This window comes from Anolis carolinensis, chromosome 5 (genome assembly GCF_035594765.1).
Source record: "Anolis carolinensis isolate JA03-04 chromosome 5, rAnoCar3.1.pri, whole genome shotgun sequence".
NCBI classification, from domain to species: Eukaryota; Metazoa; Chordata; class Lepidosauria; order Squamata; family Dactyloidae; genus Anolis; species Anolis carolinensis.
In genome coordinates, this window is record NC_085845.1 from 181,875,286 (window position 1) to 181,895,589 (window position 20,304).

The following is a 20,304-nucleotide window of genomic DNA, read 5'->3' on the forward strand; positions in this document are numbered from 1 at the left end:
GAAGCATTCAGGAAAAGCAATTTTCTGCTCCTTTCCATCACATAAGCGTCCTCCACCCATCGCACACACAAACACACACACACACACACACTTCCCTACTTGACAGACTTCTGCAGAGCAAGAACTTCTACAGCTGTTTGAAAAGACTGGAAATCTTTCACTCTCAGGAAACAGCAATGAGCTCAACCCACTCAGTATCTGGTGAATAAAGCAATGTGCTTACTACACCCTCACTTCCTTTTCTCGGGTTTGATCTGTGGTCCAAAGTTGTACTCACATATGCATGCAATGAATGCAGTGCATCTGTGCTCATTAACTGAACCCTTTGAGCAAAGGCTGCAAATATGTCAGCACAGCCACATTTCATGTGTATGTGTGCACCTTCAGGTTACCTGTTGATTTATAGCAAACCTGTGGATTTCAGAGATGGTTTTCTCAGTTCCTTCCTCTGGGATATAGCCTAAAGCACCTGGTATTTATTGGCCTATCCAAGTTCAAACCAGAGCTGACCTTACTTAGCTTCTAAGATCAGATGGCATCTGGTGGCTTTAGGGTCATACTATTTTACATTACTGAATCACTACAGGAGCAAAAAATGATGAAACCCTGCATCCAAAAAAGAAAATAATTGCATATCTATTTAGTATAGGGTGGAGCCCCAGTGGCGAAGTGTGTTAAAGCACTGAGCTGCTGAACTTGCAGACCGAAAGATCCCAGGTTCAAATCCCGGGAGCGGAATGAGCGCCCGTAGTTGCTCCAGCTTCTGCCAACCTAGCAGTTCGAAAACATGCCAATGTGAGTAGATCAACAGGTACCGCTCTGGCGGGAAGATAACAGCACTCCATGCAGTCATGCCGGCCACATGAACTTGGAGGTGTCTATGGACAATGCCGGCTCTTCAGCTTAGAAATGAAGATGAGCACCAATCCCCAGAGTCAGACCTGACTGGACTTAATGTCAGGGGAAAACCTTTACCTATTTAGTATAGGAGTCTATGGTATAAGACTTTTTCATTAATTGCATAGATGCAGTTGCATAAAAAAGAGTCACGCATAAATCCACTGAAAATTGTGACTTTCGTGGCTATCTCATGAAATTTCCCTCATACTCGCTGAAAGATAGACTACTGCAATTTGCAAGTGACCACTACAAAAGTAACACCATCACTCTGGATGCCCTAATTCTCATTAAGATGTCAACCATGTGCATACATCTCTTGGGAGAGTTGGGACACAGAGCTCATGAATTATAACTTCACTCTCCTCTAACGCTTTTTCCACACAAGGCAATTTTAGAATTTGAAATTGCATGCATGATTTGGATTAATTAGGGAAGGTCACCCTAATCTTAGGGTGATCTTATCTTATTTTCAGTTTTCATTTACAAAAGAAGTTTATTTATAAAAGAAGTCCTTAGCTAGAGCTGTTTTGGAAGGCAGGGAGAAATATATATGGGTGTCATTAGCATCCTAATAGCATCCTACCCCATGCCTCTGGATGATCTCTCCCAGAGGTTTCACGGAAATATTAAAAAGCATTGGGGATGCCATATAACAGTTTATTTTTTGAGGTATGACCGGAACCACTGCCGCACAGAGGAGTACACCAACACATATTCCTTTCAGCCTTGGTCCAAAACACAAATTTAAGCAGAAGAAAACTGACTTTATTTTTGCTCAAATGAATGGATTAATTATTAGGAAACACTTGATTTTCTTGTTGAGTATTTCTGCATATGCAATTATCTTTTGCATCTCTATCTTCGTCTATGTGGGTAAGAAAGTTTCAGCTAAAAGGTGATGTTTGTTTTTGTTGGAATTCAACCCCACACTACCCAAGTCTGCAGTCCTCAATGAAGAAGAGTTAGCTGGCTTTAGAATAGGCTGAGGGAAATCCCTTTCCTCTCTTCCTCCTGAATGACAGCTGGAATATATCTATTTCTTCTCTCCTCTCTGTTTCTGCTATCATTCTGATTGGTTATGTAGAATGGATACTTTGCAGGTGCATGCCTTTTGTCTTTGACTTCTTCTTTTTACATCTTAGTGTGTGCTGAAGTGTACTGAGATCTCTGTTAGGAACTGTGGGAGTTGAAGTCCAAAACACCTGGAAGGCCAAAGTTTGCCCATGCCTGCGCTAGAGAGATGTAGTTCAAGTAGACTTTTCCTCTCTCTTTTGAACCCTAGAGAGGTGGAGTTAGACAGATGCTCAGACCCAGTTATTTACTATCTAGAAATGTAGTTATTATTTTGGAAATAAATCTTATGTAATCTTAAAGATTGAACTCTGGATCTTTGCCTCCTAATCTCTAAATTCTTTTCCAGCCACAACACTTCACGCTCTGCTTGCTGTGACCTGAATGCTCCACTATAGGTATCCTCCACTATAAGCATCCATTTTTGGATGCTCTGCTGTGTTTTTGGGAGTTTTCCCTAACCAAATCCTAACAGTTTTTTAAATTCTAAAACTAAATGATTTCCCAGAACGAATTCAGGTACATCACAGCATGAGCCATTCTATAGTTGCGCAGATTGTTTAGAAAAGTAAAGACTCACCCTCCTTGGAGGATTTTAAGCAGATATTGGATATGCTTTAACTGAGAGTTTCACAAACTGACAGAAAATTGGACAAAATTATGAAAAAACAAATCAAAATCTATGATTATATGAAATATATCCTAGAGCAGTTCACAACAAGAATGTGTAATGCACTAAATAAAGAAAATACCACCAAAAATGTTTAAAACACTTTCCAAATTCATTACAGTATCAAATCCAATTCTGACAGCAAGATGGATAGCTCAATAATTATGTTTAAAATATAAGAACAACAACATAAATTCTCCCTGGAATCTGCCTATGTGTTCTATATTTCTTTTGGTCTTCAACAGCCAAAGAGTTTAAAACAGGTGAAATGCAAAACAGAACAAAAGAATGCTAAGAACAAGTAATAAAGGCTGATGGGGCCTTATTAAAAGTATCTGGTGGTTTCCAAGCCAACCTGCACTAGACTAATTGACTCTGTGACAGTTGTTAAATTCCTGGTGGTTCAAAGAACTACAACCACAAAGTTTTACTAAAACAATAAAACAAAACCGATCGTAATACATTCAGTAACTGTAAAAAAATCCACAGGAGCAAAAACAAACATCTGTTAACATGTCATTGGCCAGGACTAGACGTTGCTGTGGTTTTAACACCAGAATCTTTGAAGGGAGCTACAGTTGTGTTGATTTAAGGTAGTGACCTCTAAAATAAAATATTAGCATCGTCATCAACTACTAGGGTTATTTGGGGATGGATTAGATTGTGGACAGTACAAGACAAACCACAGCTTGTGTGGTATAACAGAAGAGGTTTTTCTTATAAATAAGTGGATCCATATCTGAAGATCGAGCTTTCACACTCACACCCAGCTCTCAAACGTGCTACTGAGTATAACTATCCACTATTATTTTATCTTACTGGTAAGTAAACTATACCTATGGGGCCACAGTGGCATAGCGGGTTAAACTGCTGAGCTGCTGTGGTTCAAATCCACGGGGCAGAGTGAGCTCCCGCTGTTAGCCCCAACTTCTGCCAACCTAGCAGTTCAAAAACATGCAAATGTGAGTAGATCAATAGGTACCATCCCAGCGGGAAAGTAATGGTGCTCCATGCAGTCATGCCAGACACATGACCTTGGAGGTATCTACAGACAACGCCGGGTTTTTTTGGTTTGGAAATGGAGATGAGCACCAACCCCCAGAGTTTGACACAACTAGACGTAATGTCAAGGGGAAACCTTTACCTTTAAACTATACCTATTTAGTTTCTGAGATTATGTCAGTCAAGAAGTTAACAGCATCCCTGCACCTTAGCTAGTAGGCATTAACAGAAAACGCACAGAGAACCGTTTGAGAACCTCTTACGTTTTACATGTTTAAGGCTAAATTGGTCAGTACCTGGACAGGAGACTGTGATATCTATAGTTACCTAGAATAATTTACCACCATGTGGAAGATTTCAAAGGACAATCTGAAATAAACAACTATTGTGCCCACTAAAGACCACAGTCAACTGATAGGGATTATTTAGAACCAACACAGATGCCCAGAAATCTGGATCTTGTATAATACTGATAGAGTCTGAATTGAGTTTTTTTATTAAAAAGTCTTTGCAGTTCTGCATTAAAATAACAATGTGGCATTTGGTATATGCCGGACTAACTTATTTAGATATAGATATAAATAAAGAGGGAGAACCTTCGATTAAATAAAAACTGATTTCTTCTGTACTTCTGAAAAAGTATGCCTTGGACTCAACTTGTTACCCCCCAAAAAACACCTACATTGAACTTTTGATAATATATAAATTAAACTGAAATAAAACCCTTCCGCAAGTTTCCAGCATCCCCGCTCCTGCGCATCCTAAAATTACACCCACCAATCAAATAAGTAAACTTCATTCTGTATTATAATTATGTTTATTCAAAAATAAAAGTACCATTAATCTGTGCCTTGGGTCATGTCCCTCATATGTTCTTTCCCACAGTCTCTAGAGGCATCAATACAAACTAGCAACACTACATAAAAGAATGTTTCTGACAAAACATTTTATCACATCCAATGTATAAATAGAGAATCAAAGTTGGTTGGAAATTCTTCCAACTTCATCCTGGTGTCTGCTTTTATATCAACACTAGCTATACCCAGCCACGCGTTGCTGTGGCCCAGTCTGATTCAATGAAAAAAAACTCAGGAAAGAGTTATTTCTCCCACCATGGTAAAACATGTGGGTATCCCCTGGGCAACATCCTTGGTGACAGTCAGTTCTCACACCAGAAGCGGCAAAGCTATTCACTGCTAATCAAGTTGGCCAATTGCAACATTTCTTGCAGTTAATAAAGAATACCACTCAGAGAACAGTGGAATACCAGACATGAAACAATCAGGGCCTGCTAACACCTCCCAACAAAGGATTCCCCCAGGCCGGAAGTAGCTAGGCTTTGAAGCAGCAAGATTATGTAATGCTAATCAAATTGGATATATAAAGAAAAGCCTCCCACAGGATGGTAAAACATCCAGGTGGACCCTGGATAATATCCTTGCTGATAGTCAATTGTCTCACACTAGAAGTGGCTTGCTGTTTCTGTGGCTAGGCCTCAGAACCTCATGTAACTCCTCATAACTACGGTTAGGTGGATCTGTAATTGGCTAAGCGAACGAACCCAAAGGGTGCTCACCAATGCGTCGTCTTCATCTTGGAAAGAAGTCACGAGTGGAGTGCCGCAGGGTTCTGTCCTGGGCCCGGTTCTGTTCAACATCTTTATTAATGACTTAGACAAAGGGTTAGAAGGCACGATCATCAAGTTTGCAGATGACACAAAACTGGGAGGGATAGCCAACACTCCAGAAGACAGGAGCAGAATTCAAAATGATCTTGACAGACTAGAGAGATGGGCCGAAACTAACAAAATGAAATTCAACAGGGACAAATGCAAGATACTTCACTTCGGCAGAAAAAATGGAATGCAAAGATACAGAATGGGGGACGCCTGGCTAGACAGCAGTACATGTGAAAAAGATCTTGGAGTCCTTGTGGACAACAAGTTAAAGGTGAGCCAGCAATGTGATGCAGCGGCTAAGAAAGCCAACGGGATTCTGGCCTGCATCAATAGGGGTATAGCATCTATATCCAGGGAAGTCATGCTCCCCTTCTATTCTGCCTTGGTCAGACCACACCTGGAATACTGTGTCCAATTCTGGGCACCGCAGTTGAAGGGAGATGTTGACAAGCTGGAAAGCGTCCAGAGGAGGGCGACTAAAATGATTAAGGGTCTGGAGAACAAGCCCTATGAGGAGAGGCTTAAAGAACTGGGCATGTTTAGCCTGCAGAAGAGAAGGCTGAGAGGAGACATGATAGCCATGTACAAATATGTGAGGGGAAGTCATAGGGAGGAGGGAGCAAGCTTGTTTTCTGCTGCCCTGCAGACTAGGACACGGAACAATGGCTTCAAACTACAGGAAAGGAGATTCCACCTGAACATTAGGAAGAACTTCCTCACAGTGAGGGCTGTTCGACAGTGGAACTCTCTGCCCCGGACTGTGGTGGAGGCTCCTTCTTTGGAGGCTTTTAAGCAGAGGCTGGATGGCCATCTGTCGGGGGTGCTTTGAATGCGATTTCCTGCTTCGTGGCAGGGGGTTGGACTGGATGGCCCATGAGGTCTCTTCCAACTCTACTATTCTATGATTCTATGATTCTAAGTAGCGAGGAGGTGTGCCTAGCCATCCCTTGCAGCCCTGCCCACACTGGTTACTAAAGGGTGGAGACTGTGTGGTCATTGCTTGTGCCATTGCTAAGGGGAGGAGCCATCTGTTAGGACAGTAGCCAAAGGAGGAGGAGACTGATTGGCCGTTGCTTAGGTGCTTGATTTTACCTTTCTCAGGTGTGTCTGGTTTGTGAGGGTAGGCTTAAAACCCATGGCGGTTTGACTACTATGTTGTGTCCAAATTTCATAGCGATCGGTGTAGTAATTTGGGAGATATGAGGTCCCTCACTGATGGACATGACATTTTTATTTATATATAGATTGATCACTAGGAGATAGGTGATATTTCTGGGCTAACAGTAAGGAGTTGATGAATATATGTCATCACAAGTTTGTGGATTCATGTTCAGAGGCATGACAGCAATAATTCATCTGACCTCACGTTCTAACCTGAGGGGAAAGGTAAAGGTTTTCCCGATATTAGGTTTAGTCGCTTCCGACTCTGGGGGTTGGTGCTCATTTCCATTTCTAAGCCAAAGAGCCAGCGTTGTCCGTAGATGCCTCCAAGGTCATGTAACCAGCATGACTGCATGGAGCACTGTTACCTTCGCACCGGAGCAGTACCTATTGGTCTACTCACTTCTGCATGTTTTTGAACTGCTAGGTTGACAGAATCTGGGGCTAACAGCAGGAGCTCACCCTGCTCTTCAGATTCGAACTGCCAACCTTTCAGTCAGCAAGTTCAGCAGCTCAGCGGTTTAATTTGCTGCGCCACCAGGGGCTTCCTGAGGTCTTAATTAAAAAACCAACCTCACTACATCATTAACAAGCATTACCTTAAAAAGAACAAAGGAAAAGTAATTGACTAAGAGCAAATTCCAAGTAGAAGTTTAACCAGACAGAGAAGGTATTTGTTACTGCAACCTCCATTACAATAGATGAGAAGGAACTTTTCAGCCAACCCAGCATCCAAAGCAAGATTCTCAGTTGCTATCATTATCATCAAAATAATTCCAAGGAGGAAGTGGTATACATAGGTATAAAACAGAAGAGGAGCTTAAATGCTTAATACAAGTTTAAAGGTGAGTAAAGCAATAGGTACCACTTTGGCGGGAAGATAAAGGCGCTCCATGCAGTCATGCCAGCCACATGACCTTGGAGGTGTCTACAGACAATGCCGGTTCTTCGGCTTAGAAATGGAGATGAGCACCACCCTCAGTCAGACTCCACTAGACTTAATGTAAAGAAAGACTTTACCTAGGTCTCCCCTTCATAAATGTTTCTAATTCAAAGGTATATCAATCTCTTTAGATTTTTGTGGACTACAGGTCCTACTGTCGACTGATGGGACTTATCAAATTGTGGGTCAAAACATGTAGAAGACAAATACATTTCCCTTCATTGATTGAATCCTTCATTTTTAAAGCTGTATAAGTCATATGACATTACCACATCTTGTAAAAATGAGCCCCGTGCATGAATAATTCATTAGTCTGTCTGGAATTTTGTTGCCAACTGATCCCATTGGTAAACTTGAGTACTGAAGAGAGGGAGAAAAATTCTTGTTCACTTTCTCTATTTGGTGTATAGCACAAGAAGGAACTCTTCTTAGCCCAAATGTGACCACAAAACCCTTGTGCTAGCAGTTTCCTTTCAACTCATGGGTGAATTTATCTCTATCACTATAGAATTACAGCATGTCTAAAGGAAAGTGATTCAGGAGTAGTGTAACCACACCTGCTCTCCAGAGCAATGGGAAAATACTCCCCCCAAGGCAAGGCATCTTCAATAGGGAACAGAACAACATAGTTACTGATTTTTCTCAAAACAGAGACAAAGAACAGAGGGGGAAAAACTATATTGAAGTGGTTCTTTATACAAAAAATATCAGCTCACAACAACTGGACATTTTGATTTGAACTGTATGGGATCTGGTTCAGATTCCTGTTAACATGGTGCTTTTGGATCAAGTCAATAGTCTGTTGTGAGAACTGAATGAAGTCACCTTCATTCTGATCTGATCTCCTGGAAGAAGAGACAGCACAGAAATGTGATCAGGAAATTGCATAATTTTTGATAAAGTTAATATGATTGGGTGGACGTGAACATTTTGCTTGCACTGATAAATATGAGCATGTCCCAATCTTCCCCATGCTTAGGTAAAGGAGCAAGCAAACCCTTGCCCTTCTGAACAAATCTTGCCAAGAAAACCCTGGAAAAGGGTATCCGTTAGGCACAAACAGTTTGAAGGCACACAACAATAGAGCTTCTGCACACATCATATTCCAGTTCCAAATGATCACATCATTAAGAGTAGACAGGCTTGTTATGGCTGATGACAAATGAAGGACACTGTGTTAAGATTTTAGCACAGAGGTGTGAGGTCACAGTTCTGCTAGCAGAATATGTCATGACTGAACCCACATGCAAACAAAATGCCCAGGCCTTTTGCAATGTCCTCTCAACAATCTCATGCTAAAAACTGGTGCAGGTAGAATGGGCCTTTCCATGGCAAATCAACATGACACTAGACCAAGATACATAGGACAACAGGATACCAGAATATAGTATATAACAGAATACAGTAGACTGAACAGTTCTATTTAAAGCATTTATACACGTGGTCTCTTACTCAGAAACCAATATGTGGAATATTTTTCAAACAGCTTGATCTAACTTGGTCTGTGACCAACAAAATTCATTCATTCAACCTGGTGAACTTCAGAGGTTTGGACTTTAACTCCCATTACCCCCAACCAGCACAGTAAATGTTCGAAGAATGCTGGAAGGTACTGTTTGGGGAAGTCTGGTTAAAATTGGGGAAAAGACATTCCTGGAAAAGTTTTTGCTTCACTTTAATATACACATTGGACTGGTTTGACATCCTCAATATTCTGTATTGGTATATATGAAAGACTGTTCAGTTACACTATTCAATTACCTAATGATAGCAATTTTTGTGCCAAAATTACCAAACATGCATGTTGAAATTAAAACAGAATATATTAAGTTTAGGCTGATATTCATACCAGTAGTAGCAAGGGAATGGAATAGCATTACTACAGTGAGCTTTTCCTCCTCCCTATTTTTAAAAATTTATTACTACTTTTCCTCCCTATAATTTAGGAAGAAAAATGTGCCTGTCTCAGTTGTTCCACTTGAGAATCTGATGCTGGAAATTTAAAGCTTTTCACAAAGTTATGGAACACTTTGTAGCTATATCCAGGGCATCATGTTGTGATGCAGTAAATTTTCTAGACAATGGAAATTTATCATTGTGGCCATATAATTGGACAATATTGGGATACAATATTTTCATTTTTTACAGCTATAAAGTCTCATCCTCCACTCTCCCATGCTAGTCACTTTGTCTCATATTTACAGATGAAATATTGAAAAGAAGGATGACTCAAAACCCTGTGATATGCCTGGCACAGAAATTGTCAATAGTGAGTCTTCTTCATAGACATATGTTCATACATAAACAAATAAATTAGATGTCCATTCTGCACTCTTTTAAAGAATATTTCCTCCAAACGTGCTGTTAGAAGTAAATAATCTTACTCTATATTCTTGGTAAAGAAAACAATTTTAAAAAATAAGAGATCTATTCGTGCAACATTGAAAACGTTTAGTGCCACATTGCAACCTAGGTATCTCTTCATTAAACAGAAATAGCTTCTTGATCTCTTGTTATGGATGCTTCTTGTATCTGTGTGCATGTGCACATACACATATATACAAGCAGGCATGGACATTGAACTGCTCCATGAGAGGAAGTAAAGTGGCACCACACAATTTTCATCGCTCATTCCCACAATTTATAACATTTTTTTCTTTAAAATGTGAAGCGAGAACCTGTTGGCTTATTATACAAGAGTTCTCTCTTTTTTTTTAAACCAACAAACTTTATTTCAATATGTTGTCGAAGGCTTTCATGGCTGGAATCACTGAGTGGCTGTGAGTTTTCCAAGCTGCATGGCCATGTTTCAGAAACATTCTCTCCTGATGTTTCACCCACATCTATGGCAGGCATCCTCAAGAGGTTGTGAGGTATATTGGAAACAAGGTATATAGAAGTTTGTGCAAGGACCAGGGTGAAAGAAAGAACTCTTGTCTGTTGAAGACAAGTGTGAATGTTGCAATTAATCACCTTGATTAGCATTGAAAACCCTTGCAACTTCAAAGCCTAGCTACTTCCTGCCTGGGGGAATCTTTTGTTGGGAGGTGTTAGCTGGCCCTGATAATTTCATGTCTGGAATTCCCGGTTTTTGAGTGTTCCTTATTTACTGTCCTGCTGGTTGCCAGATTTTGTTCATTTTCATGGTTTCCACCTTTCTGTTGAAATTGTCCACGTGCTTGTGGATTTCAATGGCTTCTCTGTGTCTGACATATAGTGGTTGTTAGAGTGGTCCAGTATTTCTGTGTTCTGAAATAATATCCAGGTTGGTTCAATTGATGGCTTATTATGCAAGAACTCTCTCTTTAAAAAAAAAAAAAGCCAACAAACTTTACTTCAATATTTTCCTGTTATTTGATACCAGTTTTAAAGTTTTCAGTCAAGAGAATTTATCACCAGTTTGGGCTTTGAATTGGCCTGATTTCACTCTCAAGATCTCATGAAATCCTTCCCCGCCCCTCCTTTAACAAGATAATCCATCTCTCCTCCATTATCTCCTTGCAAATCCCATCAAGGACAAAACAATCTAATCATTTCATGCTTCACTGCAGGATAGATGAGGATCCTTAAGGGGGAAAATAGTGACTGGAAATCTCAGTTGAGTTTATCCCCTTAAAGCGTACTAAAGGTTCACAAATGCCAAAGCATATTGTCACAATTTTGAACGCGCCTATTATCACCAGACCAAAGCACCTTCTGTGCTTTAAGAAACAGGGAGAATTTAATGCATATTTCTAGAAGCACAGAAACTGAGGCAAAAAAGAAGACGACCTTCTGCTGACCCTACAATCCCTTGCAGTTAGCCATAAAACTTGATAAAATGCCTTCTTGCATTACTGGGTGCCAACCCCCCCCCCAATACATTCTGCTGCATTGTTTTCCTCCACATGTTGAAACCAGCTCTTTAGAGACAGCCATTGCAATGACAACTTACAGCTTTCTGGCAAAAGTCACACTTTTTTTGAAAGAGCTTGTTGGGGGAAGAATTCTATTAAAGAAATCCACTTTCCCCAATATCCATCCCCCAGGCTGCAAAGTCAACCAGAAGTCTCCAAACTGCTCTAAAAGATCCACCAGCAAGGAATTTATTTCTTTTTACAAAAAGTTTAAGACAAAAACCATTGTCCCCATCCCAATGTCTTATTCCTCACACCCCCTTAGCCAGCTTCCTTCTATTAAATCACTGGGTTGCTGTGAGTTTTCTGGGCTGTATGGCCATGTTCCAGAAGCATTCTCTCCTTATGCTTCGCCTTCAGAGGTTGTGAGGTCTGTTGGAAACTAGGCAAGTGGGGTTTATATATCTGTGGGATATTCAGGGTGGGAGAAAGAACTCTTGTCTGCCTGAGGCAAGTGTCAATGTTGCCATTGGCCAGCTTGATAAGTATTGAATGGCCTTGAAGCTTCAAAGCCTGGCTGCTTAACGCCTGGGGGAATCCTTGGTTGGGAGGTGTTAACTGGCTGTGCTTGGTTCATGTCTGGAATTCCCCTGTCTTCTGGGTGTTGTTCTTTATTTACTGTCCTGATTTTAGAGTTTTTTTAAAATACTGGTAGCCAGATTTTGTTCATTTTCATGGTTTCCTCCTTTCTGTTGAAATTGTCCACATGCTTGTGGATTTCAATCGTTTCTCTGTGTAGTCTGACAATGGTGGTTGTTAGAGTGGACCAGCATTTCTGTGTCATCCAATAATATGCTGTGTCCAGGTTGTTTCATCAAGTGCTCTGCTATGGCTGACTTCTCTGGTTGAGTTAGTCTGCAGTGCCTTTCATGTTCCTTGATTCGTGTCTGGGCAATGATGCGTTTGGTGGTCCCTATGTAGACTTGTCCACAGCTGCATGGTATATGGTAGACTCCTGCAGAGGTGAGAGGATCCCTCTTGTCCTTTCCTGAAGGTAGCATTTGTTGGATTTTCTTAGTGGGTTTGTAGATAGTTTGTAAGTTGCATTTCTTCATTAGCTTCCCTATGCGGTCAGTGGTTCCCTTGATGTATGGTAAGAACCCTTTTCATTTGGGTGGATCTTTGGCCCCTTCCACACAGCTGAATAAAATCCCACATTATCTGATTTGAACTGGAATATATGGAAGTGTGGACTCAGATATCCCAGCTCAAAGCAGATACTGTGGGATTTTCTGCCTTGATATTCTGGGTTATATGACTATGTGGAAAGGCCCTCAGATATCCCAGTTATTATGGGATTTTCTGTCTTGATAGGTAAAGGTTTCCCCTGATGTTAAGTCCAGTCATGTCTAACTCTGGGGGTTGGTGCTCATCTCCATTTCTAAGCCGAAGAGCCGGCGTTGTCCGTAGACACCTCCAAGGTCATGTGGCCGGCATGACTGCATGGAGCGCCGTTACCTTCCTGCTAGAGCGGTACCTATTGATCTACTCACATTGGCATGTTTTCGAACTACTAGGTTGGCAGGAGCTGGAGCTAACAGCGGCCGCTCACTCCGCTCCCGGGGTTTGAACCTGGGACCTTTCGGTCTCCAGCTCAGTGCTTTAACGCACTTTGCCACCCTTGATATTCTGGGTTATATGACTGTGTGGAAGGGCCCTCGGATATCCCAGTTATTATGGGATTTTCTGTCTTGATATTCTGGGTTACATGGATGTGTGGGAGGGTCCTTAGTCTTTGCTCTCCTGGCTTGTTCTTGGTCTTGAAGCTCTTCTGATGCCTGAGGTGGAGTATCATTCTTTACCATTTACATTGTAAATCTTTCTTTACAATGAGGCACTACAAGAGTCATGTTCTCCCTCCCAAATTTGAGCTGCCTCCCCAGATGCAGTGACTCACACAAGACCCGAGGATTTCTGAGTAGGAAGCTGGCTGAGAAGGAAAGAAATGAGAGTCGCACTGCATGAATTCTACAGGGCAGATGCTCCCCAAGAGTCACATCACAGAAACAACCCTAGTCAGCTTACCTCCCAAGTTTATGCTGCCTCCCCAGGTGCAAGAACCCATAAAGGAAGCCCCGTTTTGGAAAGAAAGGAATCTGTTGGAGAGGAGGCTCCTCGGATGCCTCCGCTGCGCCTACCTTTCTCCTTGGCAGCCCCAGCGCTGCTTTCCGTCCTCATCTTGCTCGAACTGGGGCCGGAGAGGAAAGAAGCACAGGCAGCAGCAGCAGCAGCCTCCGGGCTCATAATTCCGCCTCTTTCCCTTCCTCCACCCCTTTCCTCCCTTTTGTTCGTCTTCCTCTCCCCCTTGCTCTCTCCTCACGGCTTCCAAAGACGTCTTCTCCCCCTCGCCTTCCTCTCTGCAAACTTCTTTTTCTCTCTCTCTCCACAAGCAGCTTCAGGACCCCATTTCCCCCCTTCTCATTTCCAAATCCCTCGACGCTGTGGTCCTTTCCAAGCTTTAGGAAGTTAATACCACCCCCTTTTCTTCTTCTCCTTCTTTCCCTCCCCCTGCTTTTTTCTCTTCCTCCTCCTCCTCCTGTGTCTTTCTCCCTTCCCACCCTCCCCTCGCCTGACCCATCCTGACTTCTTTCCAGTGAGCTAATCTGCAGCTGGCTTGGAGAGAGATTGAGAGAGAGAGAGAAAGCGAGAGAGAGAGAGAGAGAGAGAGAGAGAGAGAAGAAAAAGGACACTGGAGGACCTGGGGAGAAAGGGGCCTGCTCCTGGGAAAGACTGGAGGGGCTTGTCTACACTGTAGCATTAATGCAGTTTGATTGCCACAGTTCAGTGCTATGGAGCCCTGAGAGTGGTTACAGATCTTGCAAAAATCATAATTCGCAGTATCCATAGCACTGAGTCTACAACAACAACAACTCTTTATTGATTAGTCAATTTTGACCATATCAAAACATATGAAACATACAAAACGTACACACTTACCCATACATACAGTAAAACCATGTATAGATACAAAGCATCCCGGCCTACTAGCCTGCCAACCCACTCCTAGGTATTTGTGCAAATACAGAATAGCACTGAGTCACCACAGTTAAAGTGCTGTCAAACTGCATTAATTCTACAGTATAGATGTACGCTTAGTAGGCTGGGGCAGCACTTGGACAGCCTATTAATACAGTCAACTCTCAGTTAACCAGCAAAGCATCCATGGTGCTTTGAGAGTCCGGAAGGCCTTTTAACAGGCATGAGCAAATTTGGCCTTCCAGGTGTTTTGGATTTCAACTCCCACAATTCCCAACCCGGCCTTAGAGGGTTCTACGGCTGCTATTAAAATTAATGTATTTACACAGAAATGATGCACATTTATGCTGTAGAATAAACAACAACAACAACAACTACTACTACTACTACTTTATTTTTGTATCCTGCTCCATCTCCCTGAAGGGATTCGGGAAGGCTCACATGGGGATCAAGCCCAAATACAGCATAAAATACAATATCAACATGCATTTAAAACATGTAAACATATAAAAACAAGACATATAAAATACAGTAAAAAACATACTCAACCAACCAATAACCAAGGCGCAGTTAGCATATTCAAGACTGGAGTGAGGCAACAGCATTTATATGTGTGCAATATCTTGCAACCTCTAGAACTGGGCCAGAATAAAGTGCAATGGCTGGGTATATCCTACATAGGACAAACAGGCCAGTCTCAATGCAGTGTATAAACAGAAACAAATCTGCCAGTTTCCAGTCCCTCTGATGATGTCAGCCAGGGAAGTTTTGACCCTTCTAGTGACACTGCCGTGTGTATAAGTTTTGATAAGCTTGATGGCTATCCTTTTGAGACCTCATTGTTTTTGCCAACATAATTCAAGTGTTTCCACGTATATGCCTAATTTCTGTTGTTAGCCCTGGCTGAGTAGACCCAATGAATCAATGGGGTTTACCTATGCGTTGAATCCCAATTGAGCAGCTGATTGAATGGATCTGCTCTAATTGGGACTAACAAAAGAGAATGACAACAGTAATGTGCCTTCACTTCCACATTCCTTGAAGACAATGGTTCTCCACCCGTGGATCCCCAGATGTTTTGGCCTTCAAATCTCAGAAATCCTAACAGCTGGTAAACTGACTGGGATTTCTGGGAGTTGTAGGCCAAAACACCTGGGGGGCTACAGGTTGAGAACTACTGCTTTAAGAATTTACTTGTGACAAGGTAATCATCTATTCAGATCCATCGAGTTCAGTGGATCTTACATGCAGCTAGATGTGTGTGTGTGTGTGTATAGGATTGAAACTTCAATCAACTCCCCACCCTCAATAAAAAACAAAAACAAATATCACACCTCCTGAGAGAGATCATTCTTGAGAGTACTAATCTCCCAATATTTACCTTTGAGATGCGGCAGTCACCTATGCTCTAAATAGGAGTGTTATAAGAACAGTCAGGATCTTGAATGGATTTACATAAGGAGTAATTGCTGTAGTTGCCTAGAAGTGGAGACACACCCAAGTTGTTTGGAGGGAGTTTCATCTCTTCTTGTTTTCACAACCGAGTTAGTTCATTGGGGAGAGTACAATTTTGAAAAAATTACTCCAATTCCCTTTCTTGGTACAAAACAAGTGATTTAATCATCATGCATGATCCCTCGTGGCCAGGTATGATTTACTTCCAGAGGTAGAGTCTAGGCAGTGGGTCCTAAGTAACTGCTAAGACCTATTCTGGATCTGCATGGTCTTTCACAATGAGAACATAGGTTTCCAGGAGGAAGGCGGTTACGACAAGGGTTTGCCTGACGCACCTTCCTTTTGGCATTTGGACAACTTGGCCGCTTCAGTGAAGTTTATGGCAGAGAATCATCACTTCAATGCTGGTAGTCTTTGCTTCTTCCAGAACGCGGACATTTGTCTGACTTTCTTCCCAAGAGATTTGCAATATACCATATATGCTACTATTACTTCTTGTTGTGTGCCTTCAAGTCAATCTTGACTTTTGGCAGCTATATCGCAGTGTTTCTTTGGCAAGGTTTGTTTAGAATGGAGTTGCCTTTGCCTTGCTCCGAGTCTTAAACAATGTGATTTGTTCAAGATCATGCAGTGGCTGAGCAGGGATTTGAACCCTAATTTCAAAAATTGCAGTCCAGTAATGGCTCTCTATTACTCTACTAGGTAAACTTATCAAACAACAGCAATGACAGTATGACTTACAATATCATTCCTTTTCGGCTGTTCTCCCAGTGAGAGACCACTGGAAAGCATTTCTATTAGAAAAGGTGGTCATTAAGGGATTATTTGTGTTTGTAAAATAATTAGAATCATAGACTCATAGAGTTGGAAGAGACCTCATGGGTGATCCAGTCCAACCCCCTGCCAAGAAGCAGGAAAATCACATTCAAAGCACCCCCGACAAATGCCCATCCATCCTCCAAAGGAGCCTCCACCACATTCTAAGGCAGAGAGTTCCACTGCTGAACAGGTCTCACAGTTAGGAAGTTCTTCCTCATGTTCAGGTGGGATCTCCTTTCCTGTAGTTTGAAACCATTGTTCCACATCCTAGTCTCCTGGGCAGCAGAAAACAAGCTTTCTCCTTCCTCCCTATGATTTCCCCTCACATATTTATACATGGCTATCATGTCTCCTCTCAGCCTTCTCTTCTGCAGGCTAAACATGCCCAGCTCTTTAAGCCGCTCCTCATAGGGCTTGTTTTCCAGACCCTTGATCATTTTAGTCGCCCTCCTCTGGACACATTCCAGCTTGTCAACATCTTCCTTAAATTGTGGTGCCCAGAATTGGACACAGTATTCCAGGTGTGGCCTGGCAAAGGCAGAATTTCCACATTGTCTCCCACTAGGAGAAGAAAAGAGGAGGAACAACCCACAACCGAAAACAACCAAATCCTGCTGTAACTGCGATTTAGTTGCCTTGTGTGTCCAACTCCTAAATGAATAAAGCATAAAGCAAGTATAAAGTATTGGGCCAGCAGAAAGAGACTCAGTATATGTTTCACTGTATCTTATTCTTTTTACTTGCAAAATTTTGGAAACTATTGGTATGATCAACAGGAATTTTTTTTTTACTGTACAACTGTCCAGAATGATATTAAATCTCTGGAATCTCCATTCTGAGTTTAGGATTAGGACACATTTGGATGGCGTCCATCATGTTACTGGAACAGGATGGCATTCTTCCATGTGTCTGTATGACATTCAAGCCCTGTGCAGCAGCATTCAAGATCTGTTTTACAGAGTAATGTTCACGAGAACCAACATCACAAAGACCCCATTGTGTCAGACAATATGTGGCGGGGTTTGTACTCCAAGGGCATTGGCACTTTACAAAAGGAAAGCCTACTAGTCTTTGACACAAGGCACAAAAAAAAGCTCTTTAGAAGAGCAAATTTTGCTAGAAAGATATGTGCTTGTGAGACAACATCATTCTTTAGACAGACAAATGCAATGGAAATTTTAGGTGAAAGGTTTAATTAATACCATACATAGTGAGTACTTCATCCTTTATAATACAGCATATGCTTACAATGGATAATTTCATCAGACAGGTAGAAAGCATTCTAATGGTCATTATAATATCTGAACAAAACAGGTTAATTCAAGAAGAAATAATTAATGCTGCTCCAGGAGCATATACAAAAGATGGCTTGAATGAGTTGATCATGAGATTTGTAGTTCTACAAGGTCTTCTTCTTTGCCAAAAAGGACTGGTGCCTTACCAAACTACAAATCCCAAGACTCCATAGCATTGATCCACAGCTGTTAAACTGCATTAATTCTACAGTGCAGAAGTACCCTAGGAACCACTATGTATATAGGGAGAAGAATTGAATAACAAAAAATATGCAAACATATCAGAAACAGAGTACAGAGTAGTAGATAGTTTTAGTGCACAGGATGTTAATTCCCCATATCAGAGTTTTGTTTTTTTTAAAAATATTTTTATTGTTATTATTGAGAAAAAGTTACAATTATATAAACATATTCTATACATTTCCCCCTCTTTTATTTACATTCACCCCTGTGCTCCCCTTCCCCAGAGCCATCTCTTCTTCTGTAGTCCCACCAAAAGTTCAATTCTTCATTTGGAGGTAAATTCCCATCTTCTTTTTCCAATAATTTTTCTAGAAATTTTCTCCAAATACTTTCAAAATCATTTTTTTCCATAATCCCTTCTTTACTTTTAAATTTCCCATATCAGAGTTTAAGAAAGGCAAGAAATAACTTTAAATGGGGTTTGCTGTCACTGCTTACTTACCTTTTTGAAATGCTAATATTTCATTCAAACGGGAATGCCCTTGGTGCTTGCAAGTACAGTAGAGTCTCGCTTATCCAACATAAATGGGCCGGCAGAACGTTGGATAAATAAAAATGTTCAATAATAAGGAGGGATTAAAGAAAAGCCTACTAAACGTCAAATTACGTTATGATTTCACAAATTAAGCACCAAAACACCATGTTTTACAACGAATCGACAGAAAAAGCAGTTCAATACACAGTACCGTTATATAGTAATTACTGTATTTATGAATTTAGCACCAAAACATCGCAATGTGTTGAAAACATTGACTACAAAAACATTGACTACAAATAAAGTTAGAATTGCATAAAATGAACTTATAGTAACAACATTGTCGGAAATTGAATCCATAAAAAGTTCAGTCTTTGCTGCCTAGAGAAACAGTTATGGATCTGGGTGGGAGACAGACTGCGTTGGATAATCCAGAACATTGGATAAGTGAAGGTTGGATAAGTGAGACTCTCCTGTATAGAAATAAGTCAATAAAATCACAAACATTACAAGAACTAGCAAGAAAACTGAAAGATGTTCAAATATTGGAACGTTAATATATAGAGATCAAAATACCAACTAGCACCATCAAGTAAATTGGACACCAGCAATTTAGATGGCTTTAAAACTCAGTTGGAACATAAGGGGTCCTTCCCCTGAAACCCCAGGCAGCATCTGTGAAGTCCAAAGGCTTCTTTGTGATGGATTGTTAAATTGTTATTATGTGTAGTACCATCTAGTGGTTATGCTAAGACACAGTCCTGGTTTCATCGCAGCCAGCACAGTAAACAGTCAGCCCTGCACATTGGCAGGTTTGACTTTTGTAGATTTAGTAATTCATAAATTGAATTCATTGCTTCCTGAAATGTTGGGCATTTATATAACTCAGGCTGTATTCACAAAACCAATGCAGCTTGATATCCACTTGAACAGCAATGGCTCAAAGCTATGGAATAATGGGAGTTTTAGTCCCATTCAGTCACAGGCTCTTTAGTCTTCTCTGCCAAAGAATGCTGCTGCCTTGCCAAACTACATCTCTCACAATTTCATAGCATCGATGCATGCAGTTAAAAGTGGTAACAAACTGCATTAATTCTTCAGTGGAGATGCACCCCTCTGAGAAGCATCCTTTTGCTATATGTGCAACAGCGTGCCATTAAGCTACTGCCTTTGTCTTCTGAGGGAACACAAAAAAAGCAAACCTGTGACATTCTGAACTTTTAAAGACAAATTCTGAAGAACCTCAACACAAGACTCCTTGAAAGTGTTATCAAAGGCTTTTGTGGCTGGAATCAGTGGGTGGCTGTAAGTTTTCTGGGCTGCATGGCCATGTTCCAGAAGCATTCTCTCCTGACGTTTCACCCACATCTATGGCAGGCATCTTCAGAGGTTGTGAGGTCTGTTAGAAACTAGGCAAGTGAGGTTTATATATCTGTGGAATTTCCAGGGTGGGAGAAGGAACTCTTGTCTCTTGGAGGCAGGTGTGAATGTTTCAATTGGCCAGCCTGATTAGCATTGAAAAGCCTGCTTCATGCCTGGGGGACTCCTTTGTTGGGAAGTGATTAGCTGGCCCTGATTGTTTCTTGTCTGGGTTTCCTGTTATCTGAGTGTTGTTCTTTATTTACTGTCCTGAATTTAAAGGGTTTTTTAAATACTGGTTGCCACTGACTGCATAAGGAAGCTGATGAAGAAACATAACCTACAAATTATCTACAGATCC

At 41.2% G+C, this 20,304-nt stretch overlaps 1 protein-coding gene across 4 annotated transcripts in view; it reads right to left on the reverse strand.

The window, feature by feature from the left end:
• dennd2a (DENN domain containing 2A) overlaps window positions 1-13,869 on the reverse strand; it is a 77,990-nt gene extending 64,121 nt beyond the window's left edge. For 3 of the 4 annotated variants that reach the window (XM_003220866.4, XM_062983085.1, XM_062983086.1), the window contains exon 1: window positions 13,460-13,869. The gene's annotated coding sequence lies outside the window, so the exon portion shown is untranslated. Of the gene's footprint in view, window positions 1-13,346 lie in introns of all 4 variants that reach the window. The other variant, XM_062983087.1, reaches the window with a different exon arrangement.
• Window positions 13,870-20,304: the final 6,435 nt, after the last annotated feature.